Source organism: Dicentrarchus labrax, unplaced genomic scaffold (assembly GCF_905237075.1).
Source record: "Dicentrarchus labrax unplaced genomic scaffold, dlabrax2021, whole genome shotgun sequence".
NCBI classification, from domain to species: Eukaryota; Metazoa; Chordata; class Actinopteri; family Moronidae; genus Dicentrarchus; species Dicentrarchus labrax.
Window position 1 is genome coordinate 11,917,101 of NW_026136723.1, and position 16,241 is coordinate 11,933,341.

The window sequence follows — 16,241 nt, forward strand, 5'->3', positions numbered from 1 at the left end:
AATAACAGTGAACCAGTAGCCCACTGTTTAGACTACTCTGCATCTGTTTAAGTGGGAGAACCCGGCATAAATGTGTCATGTGATATTTCAGGGTTCACTGCCTTTCCAGCTGTCTCTCCTGGCAGTACACTGCAGCAAGAAGATTGATGGACAGCTCACTCGCAGCGTATCTGCTTCCAATCTATCTCACGCATACAAACACACACAGTCAAGAGTAGTTTTGGTGCTGGGCTGTGAAAACAATCCCCTGATCTGTCTGTGAGGTTGTGACCCTTAATGAATCCTCCAGAGAAAGTCCTCCCGGTAGAGGATGTGGAGGTAAGAGCATTAAATTTTGATTAGAATGCAATCCTATTACAATAAGCCTGCACAATAAGTAGGTAGACGCATGCATACATGCATTGACAGACGAACACATTCATATACAGTGACATGACAGCACGGGTGCCACAGAAGGTAAAAGGTCAGAAATACAGAACATGACAGTGAAGTCTGTCAGATGAACAGATGTTTTTGCAACACTGACACACAGTGACACAAGCCATTTTTACACAATGCACTATGGGAGTAGCAGAGGCAAACATCTAAGAAGGCAATCATAAAGTCAATTGTTGTGAGTAGGATTGCTTGCTATTGTGAGAGAAGTGAAATGATTGTTGGACAGTTTACAGCTCTGAGACTACACAAAGAATAAGTAATCTTGAAACGAGTGAGGGTCTGCGTGAAGTAAATTTCATCATCATTTGTGTCTACCATCCACACTACAAGCGTGCCAACTGTGAATGTGCCAGATAAGTAAAGAGTACGCTTGTTCTGTGCACTGCATGGACATGTCATGAGTAGTAGAAATATTGACACTGGATGAAAAATTCACCAAAGTTTTCAAATACAATTCATCCTGAGGGAAACATGAATGTCTGTTCCAAATTTCATGGCAATCCATCCAATACCTGTTGAGGTAACTCAAAACCAAAATTGCGAACCTCATAGTAATGCTAGAGAAAAAATAAGGGGTGCAGAAACTCCCATGCTCCTGGAGCCATGAATGTCTGTCAGAAAACTATATTCAAGTTACTTGAATTCAATTTGGACTTGGAAAAATCAGGTCCAGTTAAAAAATATCAAGGTTCTCAAATTGGATCTGCGAATTGTCTGACTGACAGACCAACATTGCCATCCAAACAGCCATGCTGCTAGCAGTCAATATGCTGCCAACTTTTCAGACACTCCTGGACTTCTTTTTGCCAGATAGGAGGTATGAGAGTATTTCTGCAGAATGCTTTTTGACAGTCAGAAGATACTCTATGTTATCATGAACACGACAATATGTACACGTATACTTTTAGCTCCTGGAACTTAAGATGTGCTTCAGGCCAAACCTGAGAGCGCATTGCAGGCCTGTTACGGCGGGGAACAAGGACTGAATAAAAGTAACTAAAGATACCCTGAGGCTTTGATAGACACTCCAGATATCCACTGACCGGGAGCAACAGAAACTTGCAAACTAAGAAGGCAAAATCCAAACCTGTATGACACTCATTAGAGACTGAGGCAAGTTTTCACTAGTCTTACATTCTGGGCAGCATCCAGGGCCTTTACTTGAATATTTGTGAATGAGAAACAGGCCAGCACAGAATACATACAACCCTCCCTCTGCTCAGGGCTGCCGCAAAGCTCCACTGCCATGGACGCTTTTGGTCCACCTACAAACTATAATGATGTAAAGTGATGCCTGCTCTGACGACATGAGCTGGTGGGCTTAGGGCCCATGCTACACAGGGTTGAGTCAGCCTTCAGCAGGCAGATGACCTGCTGCCTTTCTCCAGCTTTGCTTTACATTTCTGATCGCTCTTTATTCACATCACTGCTGACCGGAATAAGCAAAGAGTCAAGCGGATGATACACTTCGCTGCAGGCCCGCAGCACAGGCTAGAGTTGGAAGCAGTAAGTGAAACAGACACTGCACGGCCCAGAGCAAAACATGTGTGCAGCCTGCAACAGGTTAAGTGAGCAATACTTATCACATAGTGAAATTCAAGGATATCAATTTGTAACGCTTACAGGGCTATATTCCCCAGGGAGTAGAAACGGTTAATACAGGGGGAAATATCCAAGGGTTTCCAAGTTTTTAAATGTCCAGGGTCCTTGTGTTTTTGTTGAAATGACCCATCGAGAAAAGCTCTCTGTTGTTTACGGAAGATGAGAAGGTAACAGCGGAGAGAATGCTACCTCTAATCAGAGAAATAAATCGTATTTTCTCTCAAGAGGAAGCTCTGTGATGAATTAAACACATGCATCACTGAGCTGTTCCACATTTTGTGGGGGAGGTGGGGTCACAGAAAACTTTGAAGAACCCCTGGGCTTTTTTTGCGGGGTTCACAGACAGGATGCGAAAGCCAGCAAACATGGGATGGCTGAGTCATGAGGAAAACAGATGTGACTGTGGGACCAAAGCTTCCACCTCAGCACACTATCCTTTCTCCTCCAGGTAGGGGAGAGAATCTTGAATTTTGGAGCTCAAAATCGGTGCTGTGCTGTGCTGTGCTGTGCTGTGCTCAGACATTACTAAGCCTGAATGATATGCATGTAGCAGATCCAAACACAGAGGCTTTTCCATGCCACAGGCGTTGGACGCTAGCCAAAAAGATTTACAGTAACAACTCAGCCCATAATGTGTTGTATTAAGGCCTGGCCTGGATACGGAGGGAAAATCAGCATCACTCTTGCCAGCAGCTTGGCTACTTGTGGTTTAAAAGTTTCTTGCAAAACCCAGTAAAGAAATACAACAATACTACTATGTGGCAGAGCTACTCAGCAGAATAACTCTTAATGATCTCCACTGGGAGAAAGTTTATTATGCTTACATTTTTGCAAGTATTTTATCTCCTCAACTCATTTCTTTTTTAAATATATATAATTGTAAATATCACTATGATAACCCTATAGTATCTTTTATGCTCACTGGTGAATTTAGTGAGTTTGTGGTATTTATTTGATCATCTGCTGTACTGTGATATGCCCATGTGATGCACAGCAGTCTTAGCCCATTGCATTATAAAACCTACTGCAAAACTTTCACCATAAAGTTTCACTACAGTCACTTCTGCACTCTTGCATCCGCTGCCTTTACTGCGACGTTTCGACGCTCTAAAACAAACGCTTCTCTAGCTCTCAAGCATCGCGAACACGTCCATAATAGTCCACAAAAAGCCATACCTTCAACTAATGATAAATCCACAAATTCGCGACCACATTAATCCGTCAATGAATGCGCGTTATGTATCCCGGGAGCAGAGTGGGAATGCAAATTCGAATGTAAACTCCAGGTTGGTATTGTCTCCCTTGACTTTTTCCTTTTTCTTTTTTCTTTCTTGAAGCTTCTTTCACGGAAAAAAGAAAGAAGAAAAAAGTTACTGCAAGATTGTCCGTGTCCAACTTTACCCCTCCCCTCACTCTCTCTCTCTCTCTCTCCCTCTCTCCTTACTTTTTCTCTCAGCGTCTATCTCTCTTCCTGTCTCTTTTCAACTCCCCCTCTGTTTCCCCCCTTTCTCTCTCTCTCTCTCTCTCTCTCTGGGAGATCCCCCACTGAAACGTGCAGTGACATCACCTTGTCCACAGCGCTGGAAAACGAGCCTGGGGCATCTCTCTAATCTCTCCACCAGGCTCTCCCAGGCCCTCTATGCTCTCTCTTTGCCCTCTACGCCCCCCCCATCACCACATCATCATCCTCCCTCCCCCCCTTGCCTCACCTCTCACTGTTTGATTCATGGCTTACTGGAGGGTAAGGAAGACTTGCTTCCATTCTGCCGGGGTTAAAGCACAGTATTAAGACGAGAAATAGGGATAATGGCAGCAAGGCTGGTGCATTATTGAGAAGAATTTACTCCATTAAAATTAATGAACTTACTTATCATACTTACCTTTGATTGACGGCCAGGTCCTCAGCTTCCATATTGTTTTATCACTGGGTTTTATTGCACTCAATCCATAAAGTGGCCCTCGGTTGCAGCCCCTGACCATTCAGAAACACTCGTCTTAATAGCCACATAAATTCCACCTTTATTGTCAGTAAGTAAATAGTTCAGGAGGCGAATAAATATCACTTTGGCTTTTGATTTATGAGTGCCTCCCCCACCGCTAAGGCTGAATAGGTACTGAGGAACGCTCCCATCTTCAAGATATTTATTTCTGTCCTTTGCTCAGAGGTCAGCTTCTCTACCACGCCATTATCTTTCCCTTTCTCATTAGCTTTAACCTCTAGCTCAGAAAAAGTGTAAATAGCATAACAAGAGAGGAGGCTCAATAACAACTTGGTGCATTCCAGCACATGTGCCCAAGAGGAACAAGAAGTTTTACACTTCATCAATGACTTTTGCAGCTGCCTATAACTGCAGCCTCTGAACTACATGTTCACCCGGATGTGACCTTTTTGAAACAGTAGTGGAAAGAAAGTTGTTCGTCTGGAGTGTGTGTGTGTGTGTGTGTGTGTGTGTGTGTGTGTGTGTGTGTGTGTGTGTGTGTGTGTGTGTGTGTGTGTGTGTGTGCATGTGTCTTTATATACACTGATTAGTCATAACACTGAGGTGAAGTGAATAACACTGATTATCTGGTTATAATGACATACGATAAGATAAGATAAGATAAGAAAACCTTTATTTGTCCCGCAATGGGGAAATTACAGTTTGCAACAACATACAAAAAGGGCAGATTAAGAGATAACAATCTGTCAGTGGGTCACTGGGTGGGATATAATAAGCAGCAAGTGAACATTTTGTCCTCAAGTTGATGTGTTAGAAGCAGAGTGAGGATTTGAGTGCCCCACCACCCCACAATTTTTATCAATCACTACCAATGATGAGGGTAAGCAAGCAAGGCCCCGAACCACGACCCGCCTTACTCAGCCATTAGCATGGCATGGCTGACTGTCAGTGTTGGTTGAATGTTGGGAACTTGAATTTGTGAACCCACAACAAATCAAGTTTGATTGAAACTGTACAACTTGAAGTTAGCTACTGTAAAACACAGAGATGAGAATTCAAACCACCACAATTTGAACTTTAAAAAGGCTGTCAGAATTAGGTATCATTATAAGATTCACATTTTTTACAGGGTTTCTTTGCCTCACTTTATTAAAAGTTCAATAATACAGAAGCCTGGGGCACCCTGGTAGCTCACCTGGTGGAGCTGACACCCTATGTTCCAGGACTGAGTCCTTGCTGCAACAGCCATGTGTTCAAGTCCAACCTGTGGCCCTTTGCTGCATGTCATCCCCTCCCTCTCTCCCCCCTTTCCTGTCCTGTCAATTAAAGGTACAATTAAAAATCATTTAGAATCCATCCATCTTCAAAAAAAGCCCCTTGAATCCATCTCCAAGACTGCCAAAGGTACAGTTATCAGAAGCACCTACTGTGTGATGTCCCCCTCACACACACACACACACACACACACACACACACACACAAAAACACTGTATCAGATGCACTTCCTCTTTGCTGCTTCACAAACACCCTTTCATCATAATCGACTTGTAGCTATTTGCCTGATCCACTTTGTCATCATCAATAAATGCCATTGATTATGAAGTAGAGATAAATCTGTCTGCCAAAGTTTTCTGCTTTATGGTGCTCTGTTCAAAGCTTGCCAATGTAGAGGAAAATTGCATATAATAATTACTAGACCTTTCCTTCAAAGCTGCTATGAGTGTTTGTGTGTGAGAGGGAGAAAAAAAAAGGACTGACAAGAAAGATGCAATTATTTTGAAGGTCTCTGTATTATACATGAAAGGCTTCTGTTTCAGAGGCCTCCTGAGAACTACATACGGGTAACAGATTTGTCTTCTCTTCCAATTCTTCACAGCTCTTCTATGCGTACAAGGAAATCAGGCCACACAGCGGCATGCGACTACAGTTTCAATGAGAATTGATGTAAATGCTCCAGTTCACATGCATATGAGCCATTCATATCCCCGCCTGGTGGGACTAAATTGTGATGACAACCCTGAGAGACACGATCATAAATGCTTTATCATAAAAAAGGGAAACACAAAACAGTAAAACAAAATAAAAGATTGCCGTGAAGAATCGACGACTGAGATATCATCATAGAAATTCAGAGGCTTGGGGGAGGTATGAGTTGTGATGAAACTGGCCTCATCTCAAATCGGTCTGTGCCGTTGTTTGACAAATTGAAAGGGAACACAGGCCTTCTGAATATGGCCTGGTTAGACTGGTCCAGCTTTTACAAGCTTGGTGTGTGTATGTGATGGTGTGGACCATTACAATCACACACACTGTGTGGGGTGGGTGGGTTTGGCCGACTTCCAGCTCTCAGCAGGGGAGCATCTTTGAAAAGGAGGATCAATGAGCTAGTCAACCGGCATCGTATGGTGGTCTGAAAACATTCCATGATTTACGAGATGCGAGGCCTTGCTCTAACCGGCTTTATTCTGTCAGCACTCGAAGTTTCGCCTCACCTTCTGTTCAACCTTAACTATGCTCTGCCCTTCTTTTTTAATGCACCTGTTCCATATTTGCTCTTAGGACTTCACTTTCAAAATTAAAGTAGGTCCTCACAATTTAAGCTCTCTCAAGTCCTTCTAATTAAAAATGAGCGGAAAGGCAATTCAGTCTGATTACGGATGAGGACTCTTGAGCTTTCTGTCGCTAACAAACATAAAAGTCTCAAGTTTTTGCTGCAGGGCTGAAAAGGACTGCACCTGTTGCAAAGCCCTCTAGGGGGTACTCCAAGACCAGCCAGACTCTCGGTCACAGGTACCCCTGGGTTAGGAAGAGGCATCAAGGGAGGGAGGGGGTCCATATGTGTGTCCTCATGTTCCTTCCCAAAGCTATCTTCCCACTTTCCAAGTCTCTCCATCTTCATTCAATTCTGCCCTTCTATTCCATCCTCCCTCATTCATCTTCTCCCAAGCCCACGCCTCCTGCATCCTATCCTCCAGCAACTCCTTCATCCATAGCTGTAGTTAGAGGTGGACTTTTCTGTCTCTTCCCCTCCCCCCTTATTCCCCTCTCCAACAACCCCACCGCTCTTTCTCTCCCTCAGTAACTATGTGAGGCACAGAGAGTGGATGGATTCTGGCAGTGTCTTTATTGGCTCAGTTTTTTCCACTGCATGCTCCCGTGCTCCCCTAAGAGGATGAGGGATGGGGGAGCAAGGGAGCACGGAAAGAAGGGAGTAGACGGGAAGGGTTTGTGGGTGTTGGTTAAGTTTAGGTGGGTTAGGCTGGGTGAGGAAGGAGGGAGAACAAGGAATAAAGAAGCATACTTTGTCTTCTTTTTTTTGCATTCATTTACAGTCAGTGACCCTTTACACATGCATGGTGAAAATCTGACACACACACACACACACACACACACACATACGCACAGCCTGGGAGAGGATACAGCCAGTGCACTCAGCGAGTCCCTGCATCTTCTCTGCAGACAGTGGAGTGGATTCTATTTCAAGCATGAGTGCCGATATAAATCAGTCAATCAATGAGGAAAAAGATGGCCACAAATGCTTATAGATGGGCAGTTGCACAAAACACAGTCCAGCACACAGCACTGAATTAGTGTGAGGGACTCCTGTTTTGATAGTCATTAAAAGCCTCGGTACACTGGTGTGTACCACTAAATTGGCTTAATACCCAACACTGGCTCTTGCTGACTGATAATGTAACTGAGGCTTCAGCTCAGCATGAATAAAACAGTGTGTGTGTGTGTGTGTGTGTGTGTGTGTGTGTGTGTGTGTGTGTGTGTGTGTGTGTGTGTGTGTGTGTGTGTGTGTGCGCGTGTGCGCACGCGCGCACGTGTAGAGCTCCTCAGTTTGCTGGTCTGCATTATTGCAGCAATAAGCCATGGAATAAAGTCAAACTGCCAAGCATTGAGCTGAAACACTCCCAGTGCTGCAGCAAACCGGCAACTTAAGTTACAGCGTCACTACACAGCGAGCGCACTTTGGATTTAAGACGGGAGCAAGATGCCGCAATACGTCACTAAAGTCTAATTTGCCTTTTTGTGACATCGATGGGAAGCACAAAATAGAGCACAATAAACAGAAGGAATGGGATACATAAAGAAAAGGGTGAAAGATAGTTACTGAGGGAGATAGGGAAGGAGAAAAAAAACAAGAAGAGTAGATTATGTCTACCACATCCTGCGCCTTAGTAACAAGCATGTGGAGCCTATCTGGCCAACTGACACATATTCCGACAGAATTTGTTTCCCTCCTCTCAGTCTTTCCATCGAGAAGAAAGGTTCGAAAGGCAGAGAAGGGGGATGGGTCTGTGGAATATGCTGACACAGGCTAATGAGAGAGAGAGAGAGGGAAAGATACAAAGAGACCCACATAACTAGGGAGAGAGACCAAAAAGTTATACAGTAGCCGCAGCAGCAGTAGTTTTCCATTGAAGTCTGGAAAGAGTTGGTGTACTCCTCTCACTTGGAGCATTTTTGGTCACATGATCACCAGGCCACGTTATTCAGAAGTTAATGGGAGCTCACTGCCTCCAAGACTTTGGAAGGAGAAGGCTTTTCTCCCTGCCAGGGTTTCCAAACATGCTGCATAAACTTAACATGAGTCTCACAGCATGCCAAATGTATTTTCCACTTTAAATGTAACACAGACCACTTTCTTGTTGAGATTATCCCCACTCTCTTCTCCTAACTAAATCAGAAACACTGTCGTTCTGCTTGCCCCTTACTTCATTTCCTCAATTTAATCGACACCTGTATCTCTAGTATGCTCAATTTCTGAATGCCTGTTTTTTACAAGGATATACAATATATGTGTATATATATATACACACAATACATGACTGTGTGTGTTTCTGTTTGTTAATTCCTGATGTTCACATTATGGTACCCATCCAAATTTGTACCTGAGCACACCTGTGCAGCTGCTAATCCAACAAGCCTCTACCTGAGTCACTACAATCACTGTGTCAACATTGTGCTGTCCAAAACACACAATTATAGAATACTGAGTGGGCTTATTCACTCATTCATATTCCTGAGACAATTACCTCTCCAAAGAATGAAAGAATACACACCAATATTTTCACAGACACAATCTGTTTGAATTTGGTTACAGGAACAGCTATACTCACCCTAAAATAAGACTAAGCTTGCATGTTAGCAGTTAGTTTGTGGGGCTAAACTAATTATATATAAAATGTACCAATTCATGCTAATCCATACTATCGTCATAGTTATCAAAACAACAAATGTAAACCTTACATTATGAGAAATTGCTTTTAGTCAGAACCTGTAATATTGCTGTTGGAACTGAACCTATCTTATGCTACTGTTTCACTGGTCAGACAGCATGTGAGGTCCAGTTCTGATTCAACAGAAACAGACTACTTAGATTCAGGATCATTATCATTAATACCTCTGCTGTTCCTTGTCACAGGGGCAAACAAACTTCCCTCTGAGGAGTATTGCTTTCCATCAGTCCTTGAAGTTAATCGATTTAGTATTGCGGACATGCGAGGGAGCCAAGCAGCTTGGCAAAAAAAAGGCCCTCTTCACTTTGCTGTCTCTGAGGAGTCAGGAAGTGATGCCGTTAGTTCAAGGGCTGGAGACGGCCAAAGGAGCTTTAAGACTTGGCCAAGGTCGACTGTTGACACTTGCCTCCTAATTGCCCAGGGGCTTCATGGGCATGCAATCTGCTTTCAAATGCAAAACTGCACTTTAAGAGATTACAGAGACACACCTGGAATACATATTACCATTTAGCATCACCCAAGACTTTTCCCTCTGTTTATCAGCTCAGATAATTTATCCTGGCAAACGTGTGTGCACATATGTCCCAAACACATACATACTCTAGTAACAGCATGCAGGTAAACACCCTGGAATGCAAAAGCACACTGACTTGCATCAGCAGAAGCAAAACTACATTAGCATGAAGAGGAGTTTTACAAGGCAATATAAAGAGGAAATAGAGGCATTTGCATGTCCTCCAGTGGCTCTGTAGCTAATTACAGCAGGCCATAAAGCACATACGAAACACATACCACAGCAAGTGTCTGACTCAATCAATATCAGCATGCCTCAAGAGCTCAAACACATGCATGCTTGCACTCACACTCACACACACTTACAGGGTGTTTTTAATCAAATCAATATGAGCAATTTCAGTATTGTGTATCTCAGCTGTAAAATCAGTGCTGTGCTTGTCTGTTATATCTGTTCCATTAACCATATAGGAACCTAAAGCCCCTCTTGAATGGCTATAATGAAGTTAGATTTGCTAGTAACAACTGTCTGCATAGAGCAGCCTTTTGCATGTCAATATAAATTATCCTCAAGGTGGGTAGAATTAGAACCAAAATCACCTACAGTACATCTCTGCCTGGTCTATATCCCCCAAAAAACAGACAGTGGAAATGTAAATCAGCCGTGAGTCGGTGGCTTTTAGGCTAATCGAACTGTCCGCCAGGTAAACGAAGCACACCAGGAGTTCAGGATACTTCTGACAGCCGATGGTGGCAGGTTTAATGAAAGTGTTGGCTCATTAACATAGGGCTCAGACGGTGGCCCCGTGCTGTCCCTTCCAGGCTCGTTATCTCAACAGCAATCCACCGCATCCATGGCTAATTGGCTTCAGCACGCAACAAAACTTCTAACATTTTGAGAGATCATTAGAACAGGTTTGTGTTTGGAGCTTGCTAGCATGTTATCAGCAGGTCTGCCGATACAAAGCATCAGATGGCTGCAGGTTCACCTAATTTCCGCACCCTAATGATGGATCCTGCACAAGGGCGAAAGTTTGAGTTGGAAAGCAAAGGGGGCACAAACAGGAGGGGTTACAGCTGTCCTACTTTCAGAAAAGCTGTACATTGTACATTTTGTCCAAGGCATTTTACCACTGCAATGTAAACAAAGCTAACCACAATTTACTGTGATTTGGTCACAATATAACCAGTGTTGATACAAAGCATGCACCAGCCTCCAGTCCTAAAGAAGAGAAACATCACCATGTTAGGCTCTCACGATCACTTTGGCTCTACAATGAAAAGAAAAATAAGTCAGAATGTGCTTGACTTGACTAACTAAGACTGAAAAGTAACAATGCAACATAAACAGTATTTCATGTTAAAGTGACATTAAATTATATATTTTATCTTACGTTGACATTTCTTTTAGTTTCTGTTAGACAGCTGTGAGTATCAGGGTAATGGACAGAATTCAAAAGGTGGTTAGACAGACTAGCATGCAATATTCCCTCTCCTTTCCTTTCATTTTATAATGGGCAAAATGAAAACAAGAGAAGTGCTGCAATTCTTATTTTTGTAACTGACAAATTGTTGACTAAATCTGCACCAGCACTGACAAGAGAAGCCTGCAGGGTACGGAATCTAAGGCATCATGCTGCCTCTGCCTGAGGCTTTTAGTTTGTTAAGGTGGTCAGAGGTTTGGGAGCAAAACACAGACAACTTGTGATTAGCCCCTTTACCCCAACATATCAGCCCTGTTTGGCAAGAGTTAATTTATACATTTATCTGTTGAGACACCATCTCTTTCTGAGCTTCTCATCTTATTGCTTCTCAATTTCCATGTCTCTGAATCTCAGATAACTGCTGCTAGCAAGGCATGGCAGGGCTAATTTAAATGTTCAGGATTGGTTACCTAAGCATTCTTAATGTATTTAATGTAAATAAGCTGCTAATGTCCCTCAACAGATTGTGGATACACTAATTGTATCTTCTGCATGTTGGATGAATGGGGACGCCTGGAGTTTGGGTCCTGGTGGGCAATTTTGGGACAGTGCCATAATAAGGCACCTCATCCCAAACACTGACCTTACCATCTAACTAACCCATCATCCCATAGCTAATGTGAACTTAACAGTGACAATATAGTCCCCAATTCCAGTTTTCCTTAAATGGTAAATGGACTGCATTTATAAAGCACTTTTCTACCTTAATGGACAAAGTGCTTTTAAAATGTTACCCCTCATTTACACACACACACACACACACACACACACACACACACACACACACACACACACACACACTCAAATACTCACACAGCTGCACAGCTGGCAGAGGAGCTGCCATGCAAGGTGCTGGCCTGACTATTGAGAGAAACTTCCAGTTCAGTGTCTTGCTCAAGGACACCTGAGCCAGGGATCGAACAACTTCACTCAGTGTTCACACAAATACATACATATGCACCTTTCCAGCTACCAGTCCACACTCCATGCTTTTGTCTGTGCTGGACCCTCCAGTTCCCAAGCCAAGTCCCTGCAGACTGAGCTACTGCTGCCCCCAGCTACCTCCCACCCTAGGAAGTAAATCTGGAAAGGATTAGGTCGCTAATGAACCTTTTAGTTTCTTTTCACTGCATCTCAAGAACCTTGAAGGTTAGAAAAATTAAATCAACACTGGATTAAAATGTGACACAGCATCTGAGCAGCACAACAATAAGAAACTATAGTCATCTGTCAGTGTCTACACTCGATGAGTTCATTTGTAGTACCTCTGTGTACTTAGCAGCGTTTGACTGTTCTCACAGCCCAGTACAAAATCAGGTTACACCTACAAGTTGGCACAAAACAGACTACAAGCCAAAAAGATGCTTTGGTTTGTAGTTATGAAGTAAAACACAAGTGAAGTGCAAGTCATTATGTTATGCACTTGAGACGAAGCACATCTGTTCACTGAAAAAAATGGTGTCCAGTAGACAGGGTGTTCATTTTACCAAGCTATAGTGTGTCCCTGAACATGGATGTTTTAAGATATCACTATTATGTATAATGTTTTAGTTAGAGCTGCTAGTTGTGACCACAACACAAGTGAATGCACCCAGTGCTCTCTGTACCATTGGAATTAATGTGAAGATAACGACCAGAGGCTAGTTCTGTTCACTTATTGCAATATTTGTTACTCTATGACTTTTTGGGCCTTCCGTATAAAACAAAGTCAAGTTGTAGTTATTTTTTACTGGAATTTTTAAAGGTCCAGTGTGTAGAATTTAGTGGCATCTAGAGGTTTAGCTTCAACTTCCTTGCTTCACCGGCAACAAACAGGCAAAAAAGGGCGAACAGCCCTGTCTAAAGCCAGTGTTTGGTTTGTCCCCTCTGGGCTACTGTAAAAACAAGGGCGGTTCAACATGGTAGCCTCCATGGAAGGTGACCTGTGGCATCCGTGGTTATAAATACTCACTCTAAAGTAACAAAAACATCACAATTCTTATTTTCAGCTGACTATACACTAATGAAAACATATGCATATCATATTCAATTTCTGCCAATAGATCTTCCTAAATGTTACACACTGGAGGAGAAGCACAGAAGTGGAAAGGGAGGTTGAAAACTCAAATGCAGTAGTAGTGGTGAAGTTGGCCATATATATTTAATTATCAAAATAACATTAAACAAAACTGTTTTTGTTTTCTTGAATGCATACTATATGCTGTAGCAGCTCCTGGTGTGTTTGTTTGACCACTTTCAAACACAAGAACCTAAGTTCTGGGAAGATTCCTGAAAAAAGTTCCTTTGGTTGTCATTTTGTACTTCTGGTTTTTTTTTCAATTGGAAACACATTACATCATTCCTCATCGTGTTGAAACACATTGAGAGTTGGAGAATGTGGATTACATTTCTCTGTCTTTCATCAAGGTGCAGCCACGTAGCAGCAGCAGGAGATGGTGCCTTTCATTTGGCATCTGTCTCTGTGTACTCTGTCTCTTTTTCATATGCATCAGTGGTCCTTGCAATTAGTTTAGATTAACTAGACCCCGCCATGGGGGAAGCCAGCCTCAGCCCAACCACTTGCAGCAGTGAGGTCGGCAGGTGATATTTTCAACTTGAAGTCTTCGCAGCGTCAGCAGTGAACAACAGTTCGCCTCGACGAAGAGACAGCGTGTCTTTTTGTGAGTTAAGTGTGTAGCTTGCTCATGCAGATTCGCTCGGGTTAGAACGCCTGACATGAAGAGTCGTAATTCTCTGCCACCCTTCTTCCCTCACATTGTCCTGGTCAATTAAGGGTCTCAGAGGGTTTAGCGTTGACCTCCTCACCCCCGCAGAGAAGATATGTTCGCTATCATCGCCTGAGATCAATGACGGTGTGAGACAGAGAACAGAGAGAGGGCAAATAGAGAAAGACAGACAGAGAAAGAGAGAGATATAGAGAGAAAGAGACTGTTCCACATCAAGTCCTAAGCTGATCGATTCCCTCCTAACAGGGCCTAGTAGTATTGATCGTAGTGTAAGTAGCTGCCGCGCTGTGGCTTACACTGAAGCCCACACAGCACTGCTGCAATGGTCCACTGATACACAATACAAGTTGGTGTTTTAATACTTACTCTATATCATTCAGGCTTTGTCAAATTTTCAAATGTTTTGGTTTGAAGAGAGATTTCACAGCCTTGATATGGCATGCATGCCCTCATATGTACACTTTCCCAGATTTACTGAGTAAATAATTTGCCACACCACATGGGAGTCTGCACAACACGGGGGGCCTATTATCATTGCAAGTGCTCACCCCCTCATGCTTGTTTGTTGTCTTCATCTGAGGACTGTGTGTTTGTGTGTGCGTATGTCCTTTGAGCCGCACACTTGAAGGGATTTTCTTGGTTTATGATCCGAGCACAAAATCCAAACAAGCTAAACAGAAGGGAAGACAGAGCGAGAGAGAGATGAAGAAATACAGAGGAAGATCTGTGACAGAGTCAGAGATGTGCATAGGATGAGAGGAGGGGAAAAAAAGAAGAGAAACAGAATGCAGGTCAGGCCTCGAAAGATTACTGCATGAAGGTGGTCTAGGCAGCAGGGCTAATTATGCGTGACATTACTGAATAAGCTGTTCCGCTTGCTACATTTTATTAAAGGGAGTAAGAGCCTGCACGCCTTAATTCATTATTCATTGATTTTAATGGATATTTCACTGTGAAAAGACAGGACAGGAAAGAGCAGAGAAACTGCCCACTGGTTCAAAATGTGGCCTTCAGAAAACTTGTATTTCCAGGTAATCAACTTATTGATTTTGAAGAAAAACACCAACAAAATCGTATTTTTCGGGGACTGACACAAACACATTTGGAATTATACTGTACAACACCAGGCGAGGAATGGTGTTATTGGGACGTTGCACTTTGACAAGACGTAAATGTCTGTGGGCTTAAGGGAGGTACATAATGTGGGCTGCAATGTTTACAGGTGAGATCTCAAGGCAGCTTTGCTCCATTTGCCCAACCACTGAGGCAATCCAGTTTTACAAATAACTTTAAATGTTGAGCACAAGACAGTCTCCTGTGCCAGAGTTAGAAAGAATCAGAGGATTTTGTTCCGTACAAGGCATTGACTCAGACCTCCAGCTGAGTGAGTTGTGATTCTAATCCGTTCATTTGTTCTCCCTCCCTCCTTACAAAGCACTTGCCAAATATGTTAATCTTCCCACATATGCCAACTTATTCTACAGTGCTAGAGTATAATTTTTCTCAAAGCAAAGACCCCAAAGTCCTAAATACTTGTGTATGAAAAGCACTTTCTTATACACTCACATGCATACATGTGCACTAAAAAGATAAGCACCCACATACATGCTTAATCTTTGCGCACACATCTAAATTCCCACATATGTAAAGGCATACAGAGTACATGCATGCACACATGAACTGAAAACCCTCTGCAGGGGCGAGCTTTGAGAGCAGCTGTTTTTGTGCATCTCCGGGTTGCCAGCGCGAATTAGAGAGAAGGCTGCTCTGCCTCCTTTAAATGTTTCATGATGTTTACCAGGCTGTTTGTTCTGAGAGCACATCAAGGGCGGACCACTCCCACTGGCACCCACCAAAGGGAAGGAGGGATGGTGGGGTGGGGGGTGGCAGAGGGGGCAAGGAAAAGAAACAGAGGTGCGGGAATGAGTTTCTATAAGGCTGGCTTGATGGGTGAATGGATGGATGGATTCAGTGATGGATGCTTGGATGGATGGATGCAGACATAGATTACACCGGGATCACACCTAATCTGTAATGCATATGTGTTGCTGCCATTTACTGCATGGGCAGAATGCTTCTCAAAGATCTTGTTGCTCGAGCCAAAACGAAATAATATCCATTAGATGTGGTTATCGATCACGTGTTTTCATTATGAAATACCTTACTGGCAGCAGGCCAGGGCAAAACAATATTCAGTATGTGCATGCATTGTCGGTGCATATGTTAAGAAGTATTATCAGAACACGCAGCAGCGAATGTAAACTCAGTGCAATCAGAGTAAACACAAACCTT

At 43.1% G+C, this 16,241-nt stretch overlaps 1 protein-coding gene across 5 annotated transcripts in view; it reads right to left on the reverse strand.

The window, feature by feature from the left end:
• The window catches only part of col16a1 (collagen, type XVI, alpha 1), a 65,242-nt gene extending 61,616 nt beyond the window's left edge, over nucleotides 1-3,626 (reverse strand). For 4 of the 5 annotated variants that reach the window (XM_051390097.1, XM_051390095.1, XM_051390096.1 and 1 more), the window contains exon 1: nucleotides 3,217-3,493. The gene's annotated coding sequence lies outside the window, so the exon portion shown is untranslated. Of the gene's footprint in view, nucleotides 1-3,216; nucleotides 3,494-3,607 lie in introns of those variants that run through there. The other variant, XM_051390094.1, reaches the window with a different exon arrangement.
• Nucleotides 3,627-16,241: the final 12,615 nt, after the last annotated feature.